This window comes from Ambystoma mexicanum, chromosome 7q, assembly GCF_040938575.1.
Source record: "Ambystoma mexicanum isolate Mex_15411 chromosome 7q, UKY_AmexF1_1, whole genome shotgun sequence".
In the NCBI taxonomy this organism is placed as follows: Eukaryota; Metazoa; Chordata; class Amphibia; order Caudata; family Ambystomatidae; genus Ambystoma; species Ambystoma mexicanum.
In genome coordinates, this window is record NC_090941.1 from 989,623,008 (window position 1) to 989,644,812 (window position 21,805).

Below are 21,805 nucleotides of genomic sequence, written 5' to 3' on the forward strand. Positions count from 1 at the left end.
CTGGATTCTTCTTTACTCCTTGAGGTTTTATACACAACAGTTCTTTGGACCTCTCTTGGCCACCAACAAAACTTGTACACAAAACTGGCTTTATTTTATCAGTTTCCTTCAGAACATTTAGTATGTCGTTCTGCCCGATGGTGCTGCTTCTTCTTTCTTGATTAATGCAAACCCTTTTGCCAGTTCCGATGCTTCTTCTCAGGACTTCTGTGGGTCTAACCAATATCTCAGGATTTCCTTGGACCTAATCAACACAATCCTTCACTTGCCTGGTGTACTCTCCTACCAGGTCTTCTGGTTCACACATTTGAATTTGGCTGGTATATTTTCCTACCAGGGCTTTTTGTTCACACACTTGAAATTGCCTGGTATACTTTCTTGCCAGCACTTCTTGTTCACACACTTGAAATTGCCTGGTTACTTTTCTGCCAGGACTTCTTGTTTTCACACACTTGAAATTGCCTGGTATACTTTCCTGCCAGGACTTCTTGTTTTCACACACTTGTGGTTGCCTGTTACACCTTTCTCTCAATACTTATGGGCTTCACACACTTTCTTTTTGTTTCAAGGACTTGTGGAGCTTCCCGTTCTTTTTCAGTTTTAAAAGTTCCTTAAATACCACAGTTCTTTTACAGACAATGGGGTTCCTTGCTGTACATCCTTCTTTCCTTTTCTCAAACCCTTATGCAACTCTCCCAGGCTTCCCACCTTGTTTTCATGGGTTCCGTAGTGAGGTCTGGCTTTTCAGGGTTTCGTCCGGTGCCCCAACGCTCCCGTGCTTGGCTTGCCGGGTATAGAATGCTTTCAAGTCTTTCTTGCTCCGATTCGGAATGCTCACAGTTCTCAGTGGGTTAGAGTCTCTCTGCGGATGCTTAGTTGCAGTGTCACGGTTCCAGCTTCTTCCTTTGACTCGGCTTTCCGTCCGGTTTCAGAGCCTGCAGCAGTGCAGCGTCTCTCCCTTACTGCTGCGCTATGTGAGCCAACCTTTCAGCTTTCCTCTCTTATGCTCTTTACCAGCACAGGGCTCCTCTCTCGACTTCCCTGCTCGGCCCGCTTCACACCATGGTCTGGTCCTGGTTTTTCAGGTTCTCTTTCCTCGGTCTTCACAAGAGTTTACTTTTGGATGACACCTTTTCTCGTGCTGTCACAGCAGCCGCATAGCATCTCTTGTTCCCTGCTACGCTTGGGCAGAATGCTCTCCTGGATCTCAGCTGCTCTGCGTTTAAACTTCGCGGTCTGCTGCAGCAGCCTCCAACAACTAGACTGTTGAGTTGGCTTGCCAGACTTTGACATCTTTCTTCCTCCTTCCCTCTTCCGCGACTCAGTCTTTCTGTAATTCTGGGAAAGAAAGTTCATTTTTGATGATTGGTTTGGATAAGCAATCACAATGGTTTTAAATGATAACTCAGTCCTGCGTGATTGATAAGTGAAACCGGAAAAGGCAGTCTCATAAGGCAGACCAATGTTGGAAGGTTGGCCTACAGATCTGGGGAAAGGGTAGGCCATGAGGGTATTAGATATGGGGAGGTTATTTTTGCGGAAAAATGGGGGATACCATGTCTCACCCGATGGAGCCATGACATCTCCCCAGAGGTCTTCTCCCATGTGATCCCCCTCATGTAGCCGCCCCCAGGGTCAGGTTCAGATAGTGGCTGCTGTCCCCTGGCTACATGGAAGGAGGTCAGCGCTGGGAAATCAGTGATGACTCCACCGGACTCATCACATATTCTTAATGTCTAAGAAAAGTGAGACAACATAAGTTGCCTTAATCAGGATAAAGATTGGACATTGAAATAAGACAGACTTTTAAGTTTGTGGAAAGAGCAAAGGATCTCAAGAGGTGAAGACAAGAGAGAGGAGAAAAAGGGGAAAACCCCATTGAGTGAACTATACGACTTGATAAAAGTAATCCCCTAGAACTATTTAAGCATTCTTTATTGACGGATACTGCTGAGGAAGCATCCCACATGAGAAGGGAGTCATTCCCCTGTGGTTTAGTTGTTTTGCTAGTGGTAGGGTCAGGTTAGCTTAGTTTTGGACTGTAGACAGACTTTACTTTTGGACTTACCTAGGACCGACAAGCACCCTAGTTAGTTTTGTTAGGCAGAGAAATCCATAGTTTAGGGAATGTTAGGCATTTCTTTATTATTTTAAATAAACACAAGTCACAAATGTAAGTACAGAGTCTGCCTCCTTCTTCTGACTCGCCACACTGCCCACAAACAGGCAGCGCTCAACTGGATGCGCATCTCTTCTGCCACACTATCCTCATGTAATGGGCTAATAAATGTGAGGAAACATATAGCGCGCTATCCCCTCCAAATTCTTGTCAAAAAGACATCTGAATTGCTTTCTACTAGAATTAAGCAGCTGTAAGGTTCACAATAAGCATCTTCTTATGTTTGCTGTATTCAATTAGCTTATGTATGGTAATGTGTTTTGAATTGCTTATTATCAGTGGTGTTATAAATGCTGGTTTCTGCATTTTGCCTGTTATATTTACACATTGTTTGAATGTTTGCTGCTGCTCTATTATCAAATTCCAATAAATAAATCCTTTTCGAAAAATAATTACTTTCCTTACAACGGTCAGTTTTTGTTGCAAACCTGTGGAACACTGATATGAATTAGATGTGTCCGACCTGAGCTTCTGGGGGTTATGTTACACATTCAATAATCCTACTAGTCACAAGTATAGGGATAAATATTCCTCCTAATCTATCGAACTCTAAAGTCATAACATGGCTTAGATATATAGATAATGTATTAATTCTTTGTTTGTTTGTTTGTTTGTTTATTTTATTTATATAGCGCTCCAGACCCGGAGCTAAGTGGGCGCATAGGAAGGCAGTTACAGAATACATTTTATACATTTTGCAGGTTCTACAACATGTTCAAGGAACATTTTACAAGTTATACATCACATTTAAAATACAGGGCAAGAATGTCGAGTGGAGGAAGGAAAGGTGGGGGTATGGGAGAGAAGTGTTCATTTTTAGTCAGTAGCCATGAGATGATGTGTTTTCTGAATGATTGAAAGGTAGAGGTGGATTTGATGTTCAATGGTAAAGTGTTCCACAGTTGGGAGGCAAGGACCGTGAAGCTAGTTTCTCCAGCTCTTTTTAAGGTGAATCTGGGCACCACTAGGCATAGGGTGTTAGTGGATCTTGTGGTTCTCGTGGCAGGTTTCAAGGTAAACTTGTTGGTGAGATAAGGGGGGGCTTGGTGGTACAAGGCTTTATATGTGAGGCAGATCGTTTTTAGGTCGATTTTTTGTTGTATGGAGAGCCATTTGTATGATTTTCTAATAGTAGAGATGTGCTCTCGCCTGGGAATGTTTAATGCCGCTCGTAAAGCGTTGTTTTGGAGTACCTGCAGTTTGTTGATTATGGATTGGTTCACACCTAGGTAAAGACTGTTGCACTAGTCCAGTTTGGACTGTATAAGGGCCCTAGCCAGTATGAGGCAACTATTGGAGGACAAGAAAGGTCTACACGCTCTGATCAGCTTACCTGTGTAGGCAGTGGCTGAGGCAGTCATGTTGATTTGTTTAGAGAGGTTGGTGTTGGCATGAAGGTAGAAACCTAGAGTTTTTACGCTTTTAACAATGGCAATAGTGTTTCCATCGATGATGATACTAGTGTAATTAGGGCTGAGTTTCAACATGTTGTTGGGAGAGCCGACAAGGAGGAGTTCGGTTTTCTTATCGTTCAGGCAGAGGCCGTGTGTGGCCATCCATGCTTGAATGATGGTGAAGATGTCGTTGATCCGGGTGACGTCGGCATTGTAGTTACCTGATAAGGTCAGGAGTATCTGGGTGTCATCTGCATGATTGGTGTAGGTGACACCCAGATGGTCCAGTTTGTCAAAGAGAGGCTTTGTAAATATGTTATACGAAGTGGGTGAAACACAGGAGCCTTGTTGGACACCACATGTGATGGGGATAGGGTCAGCTGCCACTTCAGGTGAGAAGACCCTCATGGTTCTGTTAGTGAGGAAGGATTGAATCCACGTGACAGCAGAGGAGGAGAAGTGTGCTGCTGATGATAGGTGGTTGCAGAGTATTTCGTGGTCAACCAGGTCGAAGGCTGCTGAGAGGTCTAACAGAATTAGGATGGCAGCCTTGCCTTTATCTTTAAGTTCATCAATCTGGCTTTTGAGGTCGACAAGGGCCGTTTCGGTTCAATGTTGGGGTCTAAAGCCAGATTGACGAATTCCTAGTAGTTGGTTGGTCTCTAGATAATCTTGAATTTGTAGATAAGCAACTCTATCTAGGATTTTTAGCAGGAATGGGACTGTGGTGATCGGTCTGTAGTTAGTGGGTATGGCCGGGTCTAATGTTTGTTTTTTTAGAAGTGGGAGAACCCAAGATTGTTTCAGATTACTAGGGACTGAGTTGGTAGAAAAAGATAGGTTTATAAGTTTAGTGATGAAAGGGGATAGATCTCTGGCTGCATCTTTTATATTCTGGGCCGGACAACTTTACAGTTGGAAGGTTTGAGAGAGGCTATCATTTTTTGTACTTCAGGTATAGTTACCTACTTGAATGTGAAACCTGAATTAGTGTCGGTGGTAGGATGAGTGCTGGGGCTTGTGGCCTTGCTACAAGTAAGCTGTTGTCGTTTGGACTCTATTTTGGTTTGGAGCCCTACGATTTTGTTGGCTAGGGCATTCTGGATGCTAGTGCACCAAGGTTTGTCCTTCGTACAGGTATCTACTTGCGGATGAGGGTTTTCTAATTCCTTTAGAATGTTGAATAGTTCTCTGATGCTGGAACCTGCCTGGTTTATCCTAACGTTGTAGGCTTCTTTCTTAGCAAGTATTATCTCACTTTTATATAAGGACGTGGTGTTAATGAGATTCGTTTTATTTTCAGTGGAAGGTGTCGTTTTCCACAGTGTTTCTAGTTTGGCGTTCTTTTTCTTCAATAGCTTGAGTTCGGGGGTGTACCAAGAGTTCAAATGAGCTCTGGGTTTACCTTTGCACACTTTCAGTGGGGCGATAATGTCGATGGCTTTGGCCATGGAGTCAGCGCCATTTAACGAGTTGGTCAAATTTGTAATTTTCGTTAATAACAATGACTTAAATGTAGTATTCACACAGACATATAGTGACTGCAGTATTGGATTCCATGATCCTAAAAAAGAGTAGAGGAGGGTAGAATTCAGACCAGCATGTTCAGAAAATCCACAGCTGGAAATTCTACCCTCCATGCATATTCTGTTCACCCTCTAGAAATATTAAAAAACAATATGCACAATTTGTACACAATTTGTAATTGCTCTAGTACAATAGACTACAAGCATGCATGTAATGAGTTGAAAGTCCGTTTTTAACAAAGAGGGATAACAGAACAGTCTTTGCTGTTCCTTTGAATAAAGCTTCATCAGTCTCTAGAAGGACCAAGAATACCGATACTTCTAGCCCTAAAATGAGATTTATAGTTACTTATGGTACCCAGTCTTTCAATATTGTAAGTATAGTTGTTATTAATTTACTTGTTTTTAGATTGTGATGTAACAATTGGAGGTTGTTTTCCTTTTACCCTCTTGGGTGCCTGAATCTACCCTTTCAACACGGTGTGGAAGAGATTAGTGGATGCTTTTAAATTTATCCCCTGAAGAATGTTCGCCTGAACTGAGCAGTTAAGAACAGAAACATGTTGGGATGCTTGTTGTTTTAGTGTGTTATGTGATATCTTCTGTGTCGTATAAATAAGTTATCTGATGTTTTATAATTGTTTTATATTTGTTTTTTAATGTTTAGTACACTGTGTTAGGTGAGGGTAGTGTTTTTTTTTTAAATTTAGTTTGAATTATTTGAATAATAAACTTGTTATACATTTGTGTAAATCAGTTATAGCAGACGGTCCATTTTTTCAGGACTAATGATGCTGGAAAACCTTATAGAGTTCCTATGTGAGAGGGTTGGAGGCAAGTAAACAACACGTATCATCTTGCTCTTTATTGTATTACATACAAATGCTGTCTTGAGGACAGGACCTCAAGACCCTTTACATTTGAACTGTGTTACTTGGAACTTGGGAAAGGGAACCCCCAAGGATTGAGCGGAACTGTATTGCCTTGAACTTGAGAAAGGTAATCTTAAGACTTTTGTGGAACTTTCTTGAACTTGGGGAAGGGGAGCTGAAGGGGAAGCTTAGAGCTGGAAGAAGCTCAGAACTTTGTGTTGATCACCATTTCTTTTATGGTTGACATTCCTACAAGTTTGTTTTTAGTTTTTTTATTTTGTTTGGCTGGAAAGTTCAACCTTTCAAAATGTCTGCTTTTACACATATATAGATCCATTATTTACATCATATACAAATTCAAATTTAACATTTAAGATTCCTACAAGTTGTTTAGCTTTAGTAGCTTTAGTTATGAGGGCAAGGATGGGTTTTGGACACAGATAGACTTTTAAGTTGGACTCATTGACTTAGACTTTCCTTAGTTTCGTCCGGGTAGGGAAATCCCACCTCAGCATAGGGCAAGTTAGGGCTTCTACCATCCTTACATATGATTTAATAAACCATTTTGTTTTGAACTTTAAATCTGATGTCCGTGTCTTGCTTCATGATGCCTTCACAGTTTGTATAACATGTCTGTCTTCTCCCCTTACTTTTCTTATACATGCCATTTAAAAAAAAAAAATCAATACCTTCTTTTAGTTAAATAACTAAATATTTATTTATTTGTCCCGCAGTTAATTTTCTCTGCCTTCAATTCTCAATAATTATGGCCACAATTCCACTGTTCCTTTATGTTTCGGAGTATACAGAAGAGGAAATGCATGAGAAAGTTGGCAAAAAGATGGTGAATCAATTGAAAGTGGTGACAATAGATGGCAGGATCCTGATCCTCGTTGCATGGAAGACGTTTAGACTTCGTGTACGTGTCATTGATGTGAAGTAATGGCAACTTTGGAGAAGAACACTTGCTGCCGAGAATACTCTGCTGCTTGGCCTACATAGCTGAAGCAGAACCTCCGTCACTATGCGTGACCCAGCAGCAAGATTTCAGGGCAGCCTGCCTTACAGGATCCGTGTTGAGAATGCTGATGGTGCAGATGCATGAACATATGGCACTAGTTCACCCTGCTGTTCCTAGTAATGAATAAGTATTGTGTATATCAGTTTGTGCCAGCCTTTTATATTGTTCTCCAAGCCCATTGTGATATCATGGTTCACTCACAATATAGTTATTTTGATATTTTGAAAAATTAATTGTTCTTTGTTTATGCTAAATGATTCTTCTATTTTGAGAGGGAACAAAATATTTTTTCTTAAATAGAAGTTACGACCAAATGATCTTCCTATCTTGTTATTTTCCCAAGGTTTGTATACATTTTTATAATATCCTCTGTTAGAAAATATTGGGCTGTGAATTGTGAAGAACCTGAGGGCATCCTGGCTTCTTTCCCCAACATATTCTCCTCCCAAGGGCCAGGGAAAGGCCGTCGCTATCGGATCCTGACGCTGGGGGTGGATATACGAGGAAGGATCAGCTGTGTAGAGTAGACTTAGGGAGTGAGTATGAGGCAACCTTGGGTAAGACACGGTATCCCCCATTTCCCTTTTCTAATGAATCCAGTATCCCCCAGGCCTTTGTAGGTTATTACCAGTCCCTTCCCTATCTTTTGCATGACTTATCTCCCAGTAAACTCCACTTTGGTACTGGGACAAGGAAGAGACACACCAGAGCCAAATATCACAAACACGAACAATGCTTTGGTACTGGGACGAGGAAGATACAACAAAGACTGACAACAGACTACAGAACTGATTCTGCAAAGTATGGTTGCCTTGTACTGATCCAGATGGTGGGCTATTTAAAGGCCAGTGCTGGAAACAAGTGAGGAACGTGAAGAAGAGAGCAGTCGTGTGCAAGTCTTAGTCCAAGAAGTCCAGAGAAGTTGGAGAGGGATGAAGAGCAAGCGCAGCAGAAAGCCGGGTGGAAAGCAGGCCGGCACAAGAAAGCTCTGCAGAGGAAAGTTGGCGCTTCCCTCTGAACTGGAGTAGCAGCTGGAGAGGCCGAGTGTGAGCCAGAGGAGCACTGCCAAACAAACTGCAGCAGAGAACGGGCTGCCGGTGTCACAGAGGCAGTGAGGTGCATCGGATAAACCGGCGGGCGAGAGAGAAGTTGTCAATGAAGCCGCGGGAGGACAGGCATTAGAGAACGATTGGCGAAGACACAAAGTGCTGCAGACCCACACTATACGTCAGGCATGCCAAGCAACACCAGTGAGTCTGCCCAGGAACGTGGGGAGCCCCGGGGCGTACCGACACAGGTTTCAGGGGAATATTTGCTATATATGACAAGCAGATAAAAGAAAGAGACTGTAGTTAAGTGAAATCCCACATTTAAGCCAATTTGGGGAAACTACAGAATAAGAACAACCAGAAAGTCATGAACTGTGATAAAACCAGAGAAAATATTTATACCAGTGAAGTGAATTGGTTATAAACTGATATGAAAACAATGCTAGTAAGCAACGCCAAGTAAGCAAGCATAAGTGAATAACTAGAATGAACATTGCCAATGAGTAGAGCGAGCATTGCCAAGAGTCAAGAAAATATTATTGCACATTACTGAAATAAATGAATGATTGAGAAAAGTAAACCTGTATGCAAGAGAAACCTGGAAAAAGGGCATCACAGGTTGTGATCAGAAGATATGAAACAGTAAATATGTTTCCTAGAAGGAGAGTGTACTGGGAAGCGTATGATGGCTTGTGCAAAAGGACTTTAAACTGAGTTACCTAGCAAGAGAGTGTACTGGGAAGCTCATGATGGCTTGTTCAAAAGAACTTTAAACTATGTTTCTTAGCAGGAGAGTGTACTGGGAGGCTTATGTTGGTCATTGCAAGTGAAAGTTACTAAACCAGTAAATGGTGGTGAAGGAAGAAACAATAAAGCTTCAAAGGCAAGCTAAAGTATAATAAGTCAAGCCTTATTGTGAGGCTGGAACTGTGGTAAAATACCTATGAAGCAAACTCAAGAAAGGCGTGTTAGTTGCATGACCTGTAATAGGTGGACAGTGTGGTCCGATAACTGTGCCCAGAACGAATACAGCCACCTAAGGAAAAGCTAATTGGTGATTGAATAAAGGAAAACCTGTGTGAATTGAAACTGAGCAATTGAACTGTATAAACTGGTGAAAGGTAACCAAACTGACGAGCTGGGAGGTGTTCCAAGGAATTGTGTTATGTTGGAACATTTTATACCCTGAAGAATTGTGTTATTTCTGAACTTTGAAAGATTTGAAAGCTTGGGGAAGGGAACCTGCTTTCCAGGCCATGTCCCCTTGGACATAACCACTGGCCCTGCAGTGGTGAAGCCTGCAGCAGGGCAAGGGCGCAGTGTTTGGCACTGCAGGTGTTCGGCGCCTGCAGGTGGAGGCACAGGGCTATCTGGGACGAGCTCCTGTGAGGATTCCCTGCAAGGGGAAAGCTCCACCTCCTCCCACAACAGGTTCCCGGCTCAGGCTGGGCCGTCTGGACTGTCTGGACTATATTCTGACAAGGCAATACTCACCCATGGAGTCTCCATCACCCACCTCCCCCTTTCCTCTGCTCCTTTTCTGCACCCAGGTTGTTTCCCAGGACACAGAAAACAACCCCACACACCCTGTGCACAAGTCCCAGCGCAAAATCGGGGCTATAAGAAGGCAAGTGCAACAGGGAGGAACGTCTAAAGGCATTCCCAGTGGCCCTGTTTCTGTGCTGGGGGGGCAATTGGGTCAATGGAGCCACCCCCCAACAAGCTGTCTGATCCTGCGGGAGAGGGTCATCTGTTGATTGAGGGGATTCATCAATTTCTTGGAGGTAGAAATAATGCCTTCGAAGGGGCCCTTGGAGAGGCCCTCATACTACCACCCCCAGTCGACTGCTACCAGAGAGCGAGGTGATTGCAATTTGGGTGGGCTGTTTGATACATGCATTGGAGTGGGCTGTACAGTCAGGAACCAAGAAGCCCCAGGTACTATCAGGCCCACGCATACCTCGGCAGGGGACCACCAATTGCTGTGTCCGGGCACTTGACAAGGTCTTTAGAATGGATGGAGTGCCTGTTATTTCCCCTTCAATCTCAGAGGATACCACTCGGCCTTACAAGCCCCCAAATTTAGCCCTAGTGAATCCACCACCTGTCCTATTTTGTGTTGGGCCGATGAAGCAGGGTACTACAGTTAAGGAGGTGGTCATCCCGGCCACCCCCGTTAGTAGTTGCATCCTACAAAGTCCTACTCCTGCTATCCCTAGCTTGGACCCAGCCACTGTACCGGCCATTGAACCTGGCACTGATATCGCCACAGAAAACCTTCCTAACCTTGGTGCTGGGATGGTCACGGATCCACCCACCGGGATGATTGTATACATGGGGGAGCCGGGGGGTGTAAGTACAATTAAGTGCTTGCGGAATTGGTTGTTATTAGAAAAATGATTTCAGCCCTGATGGAATCCCAGGGGAAGGGAGGAGAGAGGCCGCATGGGAAGGGGGAGCCATGCACCGCCTCAATTGCCTGCAAGGGGTCCAATAACCCACCCCAGAAGACTCTATTGTCCAGGTTCCTATGAGCCTAACGAACATTGAAGTGAATGCGGGCCATCTCACCCAGGCACCAGGGATCCCATGCCCTGCCATTCTCATTGCCCCCCCCCGTGGAAACAACGCTATGACCAGAGAGACTAAAGGGGTGCCCGAACTCAGGACCAAGCCTATTCCCTTGGTGGAGCAAGCTCCAAGCTCAGTGGGCACTAATCGTTCTGGCCTAGAGGAATCTATAATACAAGGCACATGGTGCAGAAGGAGTGGCTTCAAGCCCCAGGACCAAGGAGGGCCTAGCAGTGCCACTGTCTATTTCCATGGGGTACCCAAACTAACAACGGACAAATTACAACCAATGGATGCCCTTCTAAACAAAAGCCTCCACTGGCTGAGGACCACTGGGTGTTGGCCCTTTGTCTCCAGGGAAGCCATGGTGGGATGTCGAAGAGTTCCAAACAAGGTAATTAATCCAATCAAATACCCTGTACTTGCATTCTAAGGAAGATTGCATTTCGTATTCTTATTATTTGTTAACATGTTACTTCTTTGTTTCAAGTACTCTAAATTTCATTCAATTGTATTTAGGAATACACAGTATTTTTATTAGATGTTAACCATCCTTACACTTTGACAGTCATAGGAAATAAAAGCAATAAAGTAATATGATGACGAGTGAATGAAAGGGTTTGTCAAAGTCACCATCACCACCAAGTCTAGATAGAAAGGTACAATATAGAGAAGTACTTCAATGTAGTGTTGAACCTAAAGAACCAATCTTTTATATTCCTAGAAATCCATATCCTCCATAGTGCCAAAGGTATGCCAACAGGAACGGCGCACCCATGACTTTTCCTACTCCCTCTGTCTCTAAAAAGGTTAAACATTTAATTCCTCTTATGATAATATCAAAGGAGGAAAATCTCTACTTAACCCTTTTAAAGATGTTGAGAAATTGAAACTTTCTACAAAGGACTGATGCCCCAGAATCCCTGAGGTACTGTGAAGAAGAAGAGGGCAAATGAACACATGCAGAAACTCAGGTCAGGCAGGCAAGCCTAATAGCTTTTGGCAGGATCAGGCAATTAATTTTAAGGGTCTGTACCTGAAACTAATTAACCCACCCGAGGAGCAAAAAAGGCTGCTGCGGTGAGGAGGGCCAAGAAGAAATAGTCTGAATGCCAAAAGCAGATTTTGGAGTAGCTACAAGGTGGAAGGAAAGGCATAGAGGCTGCCCTCTTTTGCCACACTATAGAGACGAGGGCCTTGCCAACCCCTACAAGTCGAAGATGTTGTGTGGAAGTTGCATAAACCTATAAGTTGCAGTAGCAGCAGCAGAACTGTGGCCACCAATACAATTGTCAGAACTGTAGTAGCTGAATTTAGCAGAAGTCAGCTGTGGGGCAAGGGAGCCTGCTCGCTCAGTTTCATTAGTAGAAGGGAGTTGCTGGAGAGAGAGCAAACCCTAAGCAGAAGCATCCTGGCAAAAATGTATATAAAAGACACAGCAGAAGCTGCAACTAGAAGAGTTGTTAAGCAGGAGTGTCACCTTTGTCTTCAGCTTTGTTCATTCTTTCCTGGAAGGAGGCTATCCAGGAATCCCATTGGTGCTGTTGTTTTCTTTGTGGAATTTGGAAAGGGAAATCTTGTCATCAAGTGAAGAAGAACTGTTACCAGTGGATTTCTATTTGCGTGAACTTTTATTTCGTTGGAACTTTTCAAGATGTTTCTTTTCCTTAGAACAACTGACTTTGGGAGATTCCTGGGGAGCAAGTAGAAGTCATCCGAGACACTGGTTGTTTGGTAACCTTCATTTATGTTGTGTTCATGTTTCTTTAAATGTTTGTTGGTTAATGTGAGGGTTAGTATTGTGAATGCTAGGATGTTTTCTATTAGATTCTATACTAGGTAATGAATCCCCTGGTAGAGTAGGATTAGGTAAGGTTTATTGTTTATTTTGGTTTAAAATAAAATGTCGAACCTTGAGAAAACTAAACCTAGTTTTGAGTCTCACATTGCTGACCCCTCACATATGGTGGAAGAATTGGGAATGCGACTCAGCTGATACAAACTGGGGTTCCACAATGTATTTAATAGATTCAAATCAAACAGAGGCAGATTCAGAGAGATGTTGGTCTGGGCCCAATTCTCCTACTCGTGCCACGTGTACTTCCCATTCAAATCGTGGTTCCAAATCCTCCCTTACTAGGGAGGAAAGGAATTTTTAGTCCTTTTCCGTTAAAGGTGTCAGGAGAGTAAGACAAGTCCCTTGTAATCAGTGGCCCCTTAAAGCGAATGGTGACATATCTGGGATGACGGAGAATAACATCACTTCTCCCAATATAGGGTACAGACCGATGCCTTTTATAACTGAAGATGGATGTAAAACAGTTACATTCTCTACCAGTGGGCTGGAACCCCTAGAAAGAAAGTGTGAACCCCTCCTCGGCGCCCCTTCTTGGATGGGGTTTGTTTTTCAATCCCTAACCAACCAGTCTTTCTTCCCACTAGAAGATATGTGGAGAGTGATATTTATAATCTCTTCTTTCCCTGGTTTGACCAATTACCCAGTAGGGACAAAGTCATCATTTCCCTAGAGCACATGGTGGGAGTTCCATCATGCTCAGCTGTGTATCGTATGCCCATAAGTGAAGATAAAGAAAAAGGCAATGTTAAGGGTGTTACCTCTGATTGTTACTGAGAGAGAAATAAAAATCGCCCTTTTGAATTTGTCACCCAGAGTAGTTCAAATTAAGAGAGGTGAGCTGGTTGGACATTTGGTACATGAAACCCCATGGAACTATCTGCCCCAGTCTGATATTAGACAAGGAAACAGAGAGAATCCAGAAAAACAATTTGAGATGAGGGGGAACCCAGAAATGTTTTCACGTGACTCACAGTGGGTAACAGAGACAATCTCTGAAACCAGTTACACACAGAATTAGTCAAATGTAATACAGGAAGAAGACAAAACTCCATAAATCTCCAGAATACAGAGTGACGGAACATGTAAACAGATAATAGAGGTCTCTTTAGGGAAGACTCCATAAAGAAAATCACAACATTTTTGTCTCACCGTTATCTATGGAAATCCTTCAAACTTTAGAGACAGAAAATTGTAAATTATCCCAGTCCAACATTTTTCAGACCTTCTCAGTGAGTGACATGTTTGCCCTGTCTGAGGAAGATATTTTATCACAGTCCACACATTCCTTGTCAGACGAGAATGAAGAAGAACTTGTTCTCTCATGACAGGAATTTGGGTTTCCTATTATTATCGACCCCCTGAACAAGAGGTATTTGAGGAAGATATACCATCTATCCTATCCCTATCTCCACCTTTGGATCAGAAATTATGTTTTTCTTGTAGGGAGCATGGTCATCAGGTGAGGTATTGCCCCTCGAATAGAATTGATCTCCCTACCACATAATTGTTAAAAGAGCCCGGTCAAGGTGGGCAGGATAAGGATATAAGGGCTGATCCATCTTATGCAAGTATTCTCTATGTTCAACCCAGGGAAATGTTAACAGAAAGCCCAAAGAAACCTCTTCCAAAATGGAAGAAAAATAAGATAAGGGTAAGAAAGAAACCAGAGAAAATGTTTTGTACTGGGGAGAAAACCAGCTACAGAATACCTGTAGTATTTCAAAATAGCACCATTTCGGCCCATTTAGACACTGGAAGTAAAACCTCAGCTATTCACACTAGTTTGTTACCAGAAGATTGGAAGATCTTGGGTCATAGGGAAGTAAACTGTGTACATGGGCAACCTGAGAAATATTCCATTTACTGTTCTTAATGTCACCATTTTGGGAAAAGGTTGTTCAATACATGTGACGTTAATGGCTGATCTTCCCTTTTCCTTAGTTTTGGGTACTGAATTCCCATGTTTCAATGAATGGGTCCTTAACATCGCCCAAAGGAACTTAAAAAGTGAAGAAAATATTGTTAAACGTGGGAAAAGAATTATTCCCTTACTTGGTAAATCAGAGGTTTGTAGAACTTCCAATAACTGTTATTCAGCCCATTAATAAAACCCTACCTAAAATCTCATCCCAGGTGGCCAGGAGAGGAAAGAGGCTTCCTGATCCCAATCCTGAGGGTGGTGTACTTTGGGAGGATAACCTGGGTGGAGAAAAGGCCCAGGGTAGTGGGGAGATTTTGCATGGTGAGACATGGTGTTTGTCCTTGAAGAAGAATACTCTTACCACAGACTTCCAGGAGGAATTGTCTTATTGCCATTTTGATATATCTCAGCCTCCTACTAAGAATAAAAAGGTCAAATCTAGAGAAGTACTTCCATTTAGTGTTGAACCTAAAGAACCTATCTTTTATACCCCTAAACATCCATATCCTCCACAATGCCAAAGGTATGCCAACAAGAAAAGCAAACCTATGGCTTTTCCTTCCTCATCTGTCTGTAAAAAGGTTAAACATTTTAATTCCTCTTATAATAATATCAAAGAGGGGGGAAAAGCTCTACGTTTCCCTTTTAAAGATGTAGAGAAATTGAATCTTTCTAAAAAAGGACTGCATGTGCCATAATCCCTCAGGTACTATCAAGAAGAAGAGGGCTAAAGAGACAAACAGGAGCTCAGGTCAGGCAGACACGCCTAATAGCTTTTGGCAGGGTTAGGTAATTGATTCTAAGGGCCTGTACCTGAAACCTATTAACCCACCTGAAGGGCATAAAAGGCTGCTGTGGGAAGGAGCAGTAGGAAGAAGCTGGAGCAGGACCTGGAAGGGACGCCGGAGCAGAGGAAGAGCAGATTTCACCTTCAGGCTCTGAGTTGGTCCTGTGCTCACAAACCCTGTTTGATTGTGGCAGCATTCGAAAAGACTGGAAGAAACAGGCAGTCTTTTCAGGTGCGCCTAATTGCTGTGAATGCAGAGCTGAAGTCATGCATCCACCCAAGGCTTGTGTGCAGAAGTAAGTCAATGGAAACTGGAGAGTAGAAGCTGAGGCCGGATCAGAGACACCTGTGCAGCACAGGGGTGTGGGTGCCAAGAGTGGCGGTAGCAGTAGTAATAGAAGAAACCAAGCCGGGAAGCAGAAACAGCCCGAGGTTGCAGTGATTGTGGAGTCGGATAAGAGAAGCTCCGTACTCCAAATCAACCAAAATACCTGGCTGGTAACTGTAGCCAGCCTTATTGTAACTGGTGTACATATTCAAGCGAGCTAAAGTTGTTCATAGGAGTTGGAAGTCATTTTAACAGGGGAAATGTAACACGCAATGAGAATATCAAAGCTGAAACACTTGCGTGTAGTGAAAGCCTTTTCTTTCCCACTGTTAAGTATAACTCTATGCCGAGCGGTTCTGTGGCTCCTGTTAGCACGGAGAATGCTGTCCGTAAATCTACTGAATCCTAATTGACCGTCACAAAATATTACAAGGACAGTTTTAACATATGAAGAAGTTGCGCTTGAGACATTGTTGCCTGATTACCTTGGAGGCTAGAAGCTGACTGAAAGGTGGGAACGTGCATCTTTTGAAGTAGCAGTGCAAGAGTAAAACTAAATTGTGTGTGCTTAATTTTGTTTTTATTAGAAAACAGACTTCTTGTAACATCCTGAATAACAAAGAAGATGTTGTACAAGTGGTTGAAGCTGAGCAGAGAAGCACTACTGCCTAAGCGAGTAGACCAAACCCTATTACAGTATACCTAGCTCAACTAAGAACTGAACACTGTTGTTTGAGAGTTGTTAAAGCTGTTATTACCTCAGAGACCTTAACACAGGGATGACAAAGGTTATCCAAGGCTGAAAACAGTGGCACCACAATTTTGGGATAACCGCTGGAGAAACTGTGTCATTGAAACTGGGGAACAGAGCTGGGTATTTGTTCAAATCAACATATTTAAAACCTGTAGAGCTAAGACTATTTAGGTCAAGAAGAAATAGTCTGAATGCTAAAATCAGATTTTGGGGTAGCTACAAGACGGAAGTAAAGGCAAAGAGGCTGCCCTCTCTTGCCACACAAGAGAGAAGAGGGCCTTGCCAACCTGTAGAGGTTGAAGAAGTCGTGTGGGAGTTGCCTAACCCTATAAATTGCAGTAGCAGCAGCAGAACTGTGGTCAACAATACAATTGTCAGAACTGTAGTAGCTGAATGTAACAGACGCAGAAGTCCACTGTGGGGCAAGGGAGCCTGATTGCTCAGTTTCATTAGTAGAACAGAGTTGCTGGTGAGAGAGCAAACCCTAAGCAGAAGTTGCAAGTAGAAGAGCTGTTAAGCAAAAGTGGTACCTGTGTCTTCAACTTTGTTAATTCTTTCCTGGAAGGAGGCTATCCAGGAATTCCATTGTTGCTGTTGTTTTCTTTGTGGAACTTGGAAAGGGGAATTTTTTCATCAAGCGAACAACTGTTGTTACCAGTGGATTTTTATTTGTGTGAACTTTTATTTCTTTGGAACTTTTCAAGATTTTTCTTTTCCTTGGAAGAATTGACTTTGGGACATTGCTGGGGAGCAAGATCTGCCCAGGACTAATAGAAGTCGTCCAAGACACTGGTTGTTTGGTAACCTTTCATGCATGTTGTTTTCATGTTTCTTTAAATGTTTATGTTGTTAAGTATGAGGGTTACTATTGTGAATGATAGGAGGTTTTCCCTTAGATCCTAGACTAGGTAGGGAATCCCCTGGTAGAGTAGGTTTAGTTAGGGTTTATTGTTTATTTTGGTTTAAAATAAAATGTCCAACCTTGAGAAAACTAAACCTAGATTTGAGTCTCACATTGCTGACCCCTCACACCATGTACAGCTCAATGGGTTATTTGGACTGAGGAACATTGGCCAGATGGCCACCTCAGACCAGATGTCTCCAAGCTCTTCTTTGAAGACCCTGTCCCTGCAATTAACATATCTGTATGTTCTTTGACACAATGAAGGGCCTATTCCGCTCTTTAATTCCAGATCCATCCTCCTCCCTTATCAAAGCCATTTGGGCCATGCACTTGCAGTGGTGATGGTTATGTGCCCACGTCCTTTTACAAACTTTGGTGTCATCAATCCTTCACATTCCTCAATCTTTACACATACCCAAATATTGCTATGTCCAGATATTATATCGTGCCCATAAAAAAGAACCACCAATGAAATTTAATGGCAGTTCTTCCACGCAACAAATCAAATACACACCCACTTTTCAAAGTGTTTATAAATTACTTCAAATACTTAGCAAGAAAACATCTCTGCAGTCTTCTACGGATATCATCATTGCACGGCTTGTTATCTTCGTTGCGTAATCTCCTCATTGATTTTGCCAACTGTGAGGAGCCAGGAATGAAATGCAGACACAGAGGACTCATGATTTTTGATAAACAAACCTTTTATTAAATCAAAAAGGGGTTGGAAAATGTCTCACTTTTCCTAATCTAGGAGGCATTTCACTATCTCAGGTGAAACTAAGGGGTCTGACCTTTGTTAAGATGTCCAAAGCAAAAATATGTCCTGTGTTTGAAATCCTATCCTGTTCCTCACGCTCTAAAATTAACTCTAAGGTGCAAAGGATATTGCCTCTGGTTTTCAAAGTGCACAAATACAACATAAAGATATAAATCCAACCAAAAGCTTCCAAATGGACAATGTTCACAGTTCCAGGGAATGGCTCCCCTCCCCAGATTCCCTTTAACCAATACGGAAATTTCAAAGAAAGAATAACCAATTCCTTGGATAAGAAAGGGTGTTCACAGTTCAAGGGAATAGCTCCCCTTCTCAGATTCCTTTTTACCAATACGAAATTTCTTGGATAAGAGGATAGCTCCCTCCTCCTGCTGTGTTCAAAGTTCTCAGGGAAATGGCTCCCTTCTACAGGTTTCTCTTCACATTCGAGACAGTTCAAAATCCTAAGGGCATATCTCCTCCTTGGGATTCTCTTTTCACTGTATTACAATTTGGGTGCAGGTCCTAGACTTGCAGGTCACCTGGTATACTCCCCTGCCAGGCTCTTTTATACATTTACAATAATTCAAACTCTCAGGGGCACGGATCTTCCTTAAGGTTCTTCTATTATTGTAACTTATTAGACAGACATGGCTTTGCCTGGTATATTCTCCTGCTGGGACCTTTGTGCAGTTACTTTCCTTTTATCCATGAAATGATATTTGCATAATGTTGGCTTATTGAGCCTTGTTTGCTAAAGTTTGTTTCAATATTCGTTTCTTCTCTCACACATTGGATCTCTGGCTCTTTTCCAAGAACATTCACTTTTACTTTGCTTTCTCTTCTACGATATGGGTTCAGCGACCCACTTGTAGCATGGTTCACAAATGTGTTAATATCTTCACAGGCTTAACTTTGCATCTCTCGCATTACTTTCATGAACCGGCACACACTTTCAGGCAACCCGGTAACCCGTCCATCTTCCTTAGACTTATCGGGAACTTTAGGTGTCTCTCATGTTTCCCCGCTTCCGTTCCCCTCAATTTGCTGGCTCGGAGGGCATCCCGCTAGCTGCTGCTGTGTTCTTCTCTACTGTGCCCGGTTCCCGCTGTTTTGCATTCTCAGGCAGCCGACTTTCTATATTATGGCTTTTCTATTGACTGTCCAGATTTGCCTCCACACCGCTTCTCACAGTGTGTTTTCTCTCAGCGTTCTGACCGTTGTCAGCACAGGTAGCGGCACAACTCAGCCTCTGCAGCTCTCCTTGCTGTTTGTCAGCTGAGGCTAATTAAAACACCTGGCATGATTGAACAACTTCCAAAGACTAGACCAGTGTGTTGGTTTACCGGTCTTAGTCATCTTCATTTCTCTGTCCCTCTTTCTCGTATTGTCAGGAGAAAGGAGAAAGGGAGGTTTACGTTCATTGTAGGGTGACAGTGTGATTTGGTGTGGGGTAAATTGATGGGTTTCTTATTTTTCCTTAACTATGGTTATGCATGTACCCAGCTGTGTGCCATGGTAAAATTGACAAGATGAAGTATCCCTTACTGACAATTGATTGGCTGAAGTCAGTGTGAAGTCCATTAGAATCTCCCAAGAGATTCTAAACTGCCTTTCATCCAAGTTTTGATCTGGAGAGGTCACAGCTTAAGAAGCTCCTGAGGAGAAGCGATTTTAGTAAAGGAAGAAGAGTTCCAGAGCAACTCAGTGAAGAAAGAACATAATCTGAGCTAAGTGATTCTTGTTATTAAGTGATTCTAGATACAGGAGTTAAAAGAATGTGTACTTAATTATGTAAATAAGCAGCTGAACACTATATTTGCAGTTAGGTGAAGGATATAAGTAAGGCAGTACTAAAGTGTGCGACTACCAGGCCGCTCTGTGCTAGGGTATCCTTGGTAACGTGTGGTGCGTCAGAGCACCAGGTGCGGGTAGCGCGGTGTGTGTAGCAGAAGTGAAAACTTGTGCTGTGTGCGCGGCAGGAGGCACAGAGCGTGGGTAGTGCGGAAAGGTAAAACCAAGACTTGTAAGGCTCGGGTAGCGTGGTGGAGTGTAAAACTTTAAAAGTAAATTAAAGCTCGGTCCGCGTGGAGAAGAGAATCGCAGGCCATACAATTTGTGTATATAGTTGAATACTGTAGCCACAAAGACAATTGAGCAGTGTGAATATTTCTGCAATAAAGAACACAATTTAAAGTTACAACTTAGTCTTCCAGCTTTACAAGGAAGCTTTTCAGGTAGTAGGGGAGTACCGAGTGAGGTTTTGTGATGAGTGCAGTCTTCTACAGAGCAGGAAATAATGCTTCTTAATTGTTGTAGATCCTGATAGCTGATCAGCCAGTCTGGGAGGAAGAAGTGTAGCGGTGGAGAAAGTTAGAGAGAGAAGTCCTGAGGCAAACCAGTTGGGATCAGTGATCTGAATGTTTTTTGTTTACTCCCACTACCCTTTTCTCTCTGAGTTCTTAATCTTTAAGTGTTGCAATTCACTTGAGGTCTGACAGTTTTGGAGGGAATATTGGGGCTTTCGACTTTTCGACCTCTGCAGGACAGGTAAGCTGGTACCTCACAGGATGAAAGGCGCATGTTGAACTTCTTGCCCCGGTCAAAATGGAAACTGAGAAAGAAATATCCCTGGTCTCCTTAGGGAGGATGTTAGGTGAGATGAGAGAGGAGCTAAAGGCATCGAGAAAGGAGACAGGCCTTCTTAGTGCTAGATTGGAGGAGTTGTACCAAAGAGTTGTAGAATCACAGAATCCAGGGGACCTTCGATGTCAGGTTTAAGTGTGGACTTGGGTCCTCCTAAATTACTACTGAAAGGCAGGAGTATGCCTGAAACGTGTGGAGAGTCCTTTCGTGGGAGTCAGATCATCTAAGTTTGGAACACAATTGACAGCCCCTGAAAGGTTTAGTGGAGAACCAAATAGAGTTAAGACCTTTTGGATGCAATGTGAGTTGCATTTTCTATGTAGGCTTGGGGCTTTTTCCTCAGAAGCCACAAAGGTGGCATTTATTCTATCATGTTTAACTTGGGACGCAGCAGCCTGGTCTATCCGATTGATTGAGAGAAAGGGATCTGAGTTGCAGAGTTTGCTTGCATTCAAGGCTGAGTTTGGAAAAATGCTTGACAGGCTAACCTTGACGCAAAGTGTTGATGGAAAACATTTGGAGTTAAAGAGGGGAATAGAGAACTAGTGTAGTATATAACACAGTTCAGGGCTTTGGTTTTGGAGAGTGGTTAGCCTAAAGAAAAGAGAGCCTCACTGTTCTATAGGGGCCTGAAGGAGGAACTAAAGGATGCTATGGCAGTGATTACAAACAGGCCTACTTCTTGTGAAGAGTTGATTAATTTGGTTTTGCAAATGGACTTCAGGTTAAGTGAGCGGCGAGTAGAGCATAGGAACAATACTTCTGAAGGTAGGACAGTTGGGAGGAGTGAGAGACATAGAACTGAGGTAGGGGAAAGAAGCGACAAGGGCACAGAGGTGACTAGTCAAGTTACATGTTTCAGACCCCCCTTAACATCAGAGTAGAAGGAAAGGAGGAGGAAGGACAACCTTTGTTTATACTGTGAGGTTGAAGGGGTCAGAAATAAGAGACGCACACAAAGCTGTAGTTTTCTCAATGTTTGCCATATTTATTACGGTTTTATGGGGATGGGAGGAATGCCTATCTGTCCCTACCCTAAAGAGAAGGTTCCTACCTAGCAAACTAAAACTAAAGGAAAAAGAATCTTGTGTCGAAATGTATCTGATCCTCACACTATAATACACAACGCCCAAAAAAGGTACATTTCTCTGAATTCAGTTCAACAAAAGTGTATAATTCAGGAAGACTTTTGAAAGAGTTCTGTTTCCGTTCAATGGCAAATGTCTTCTTCATCCAAC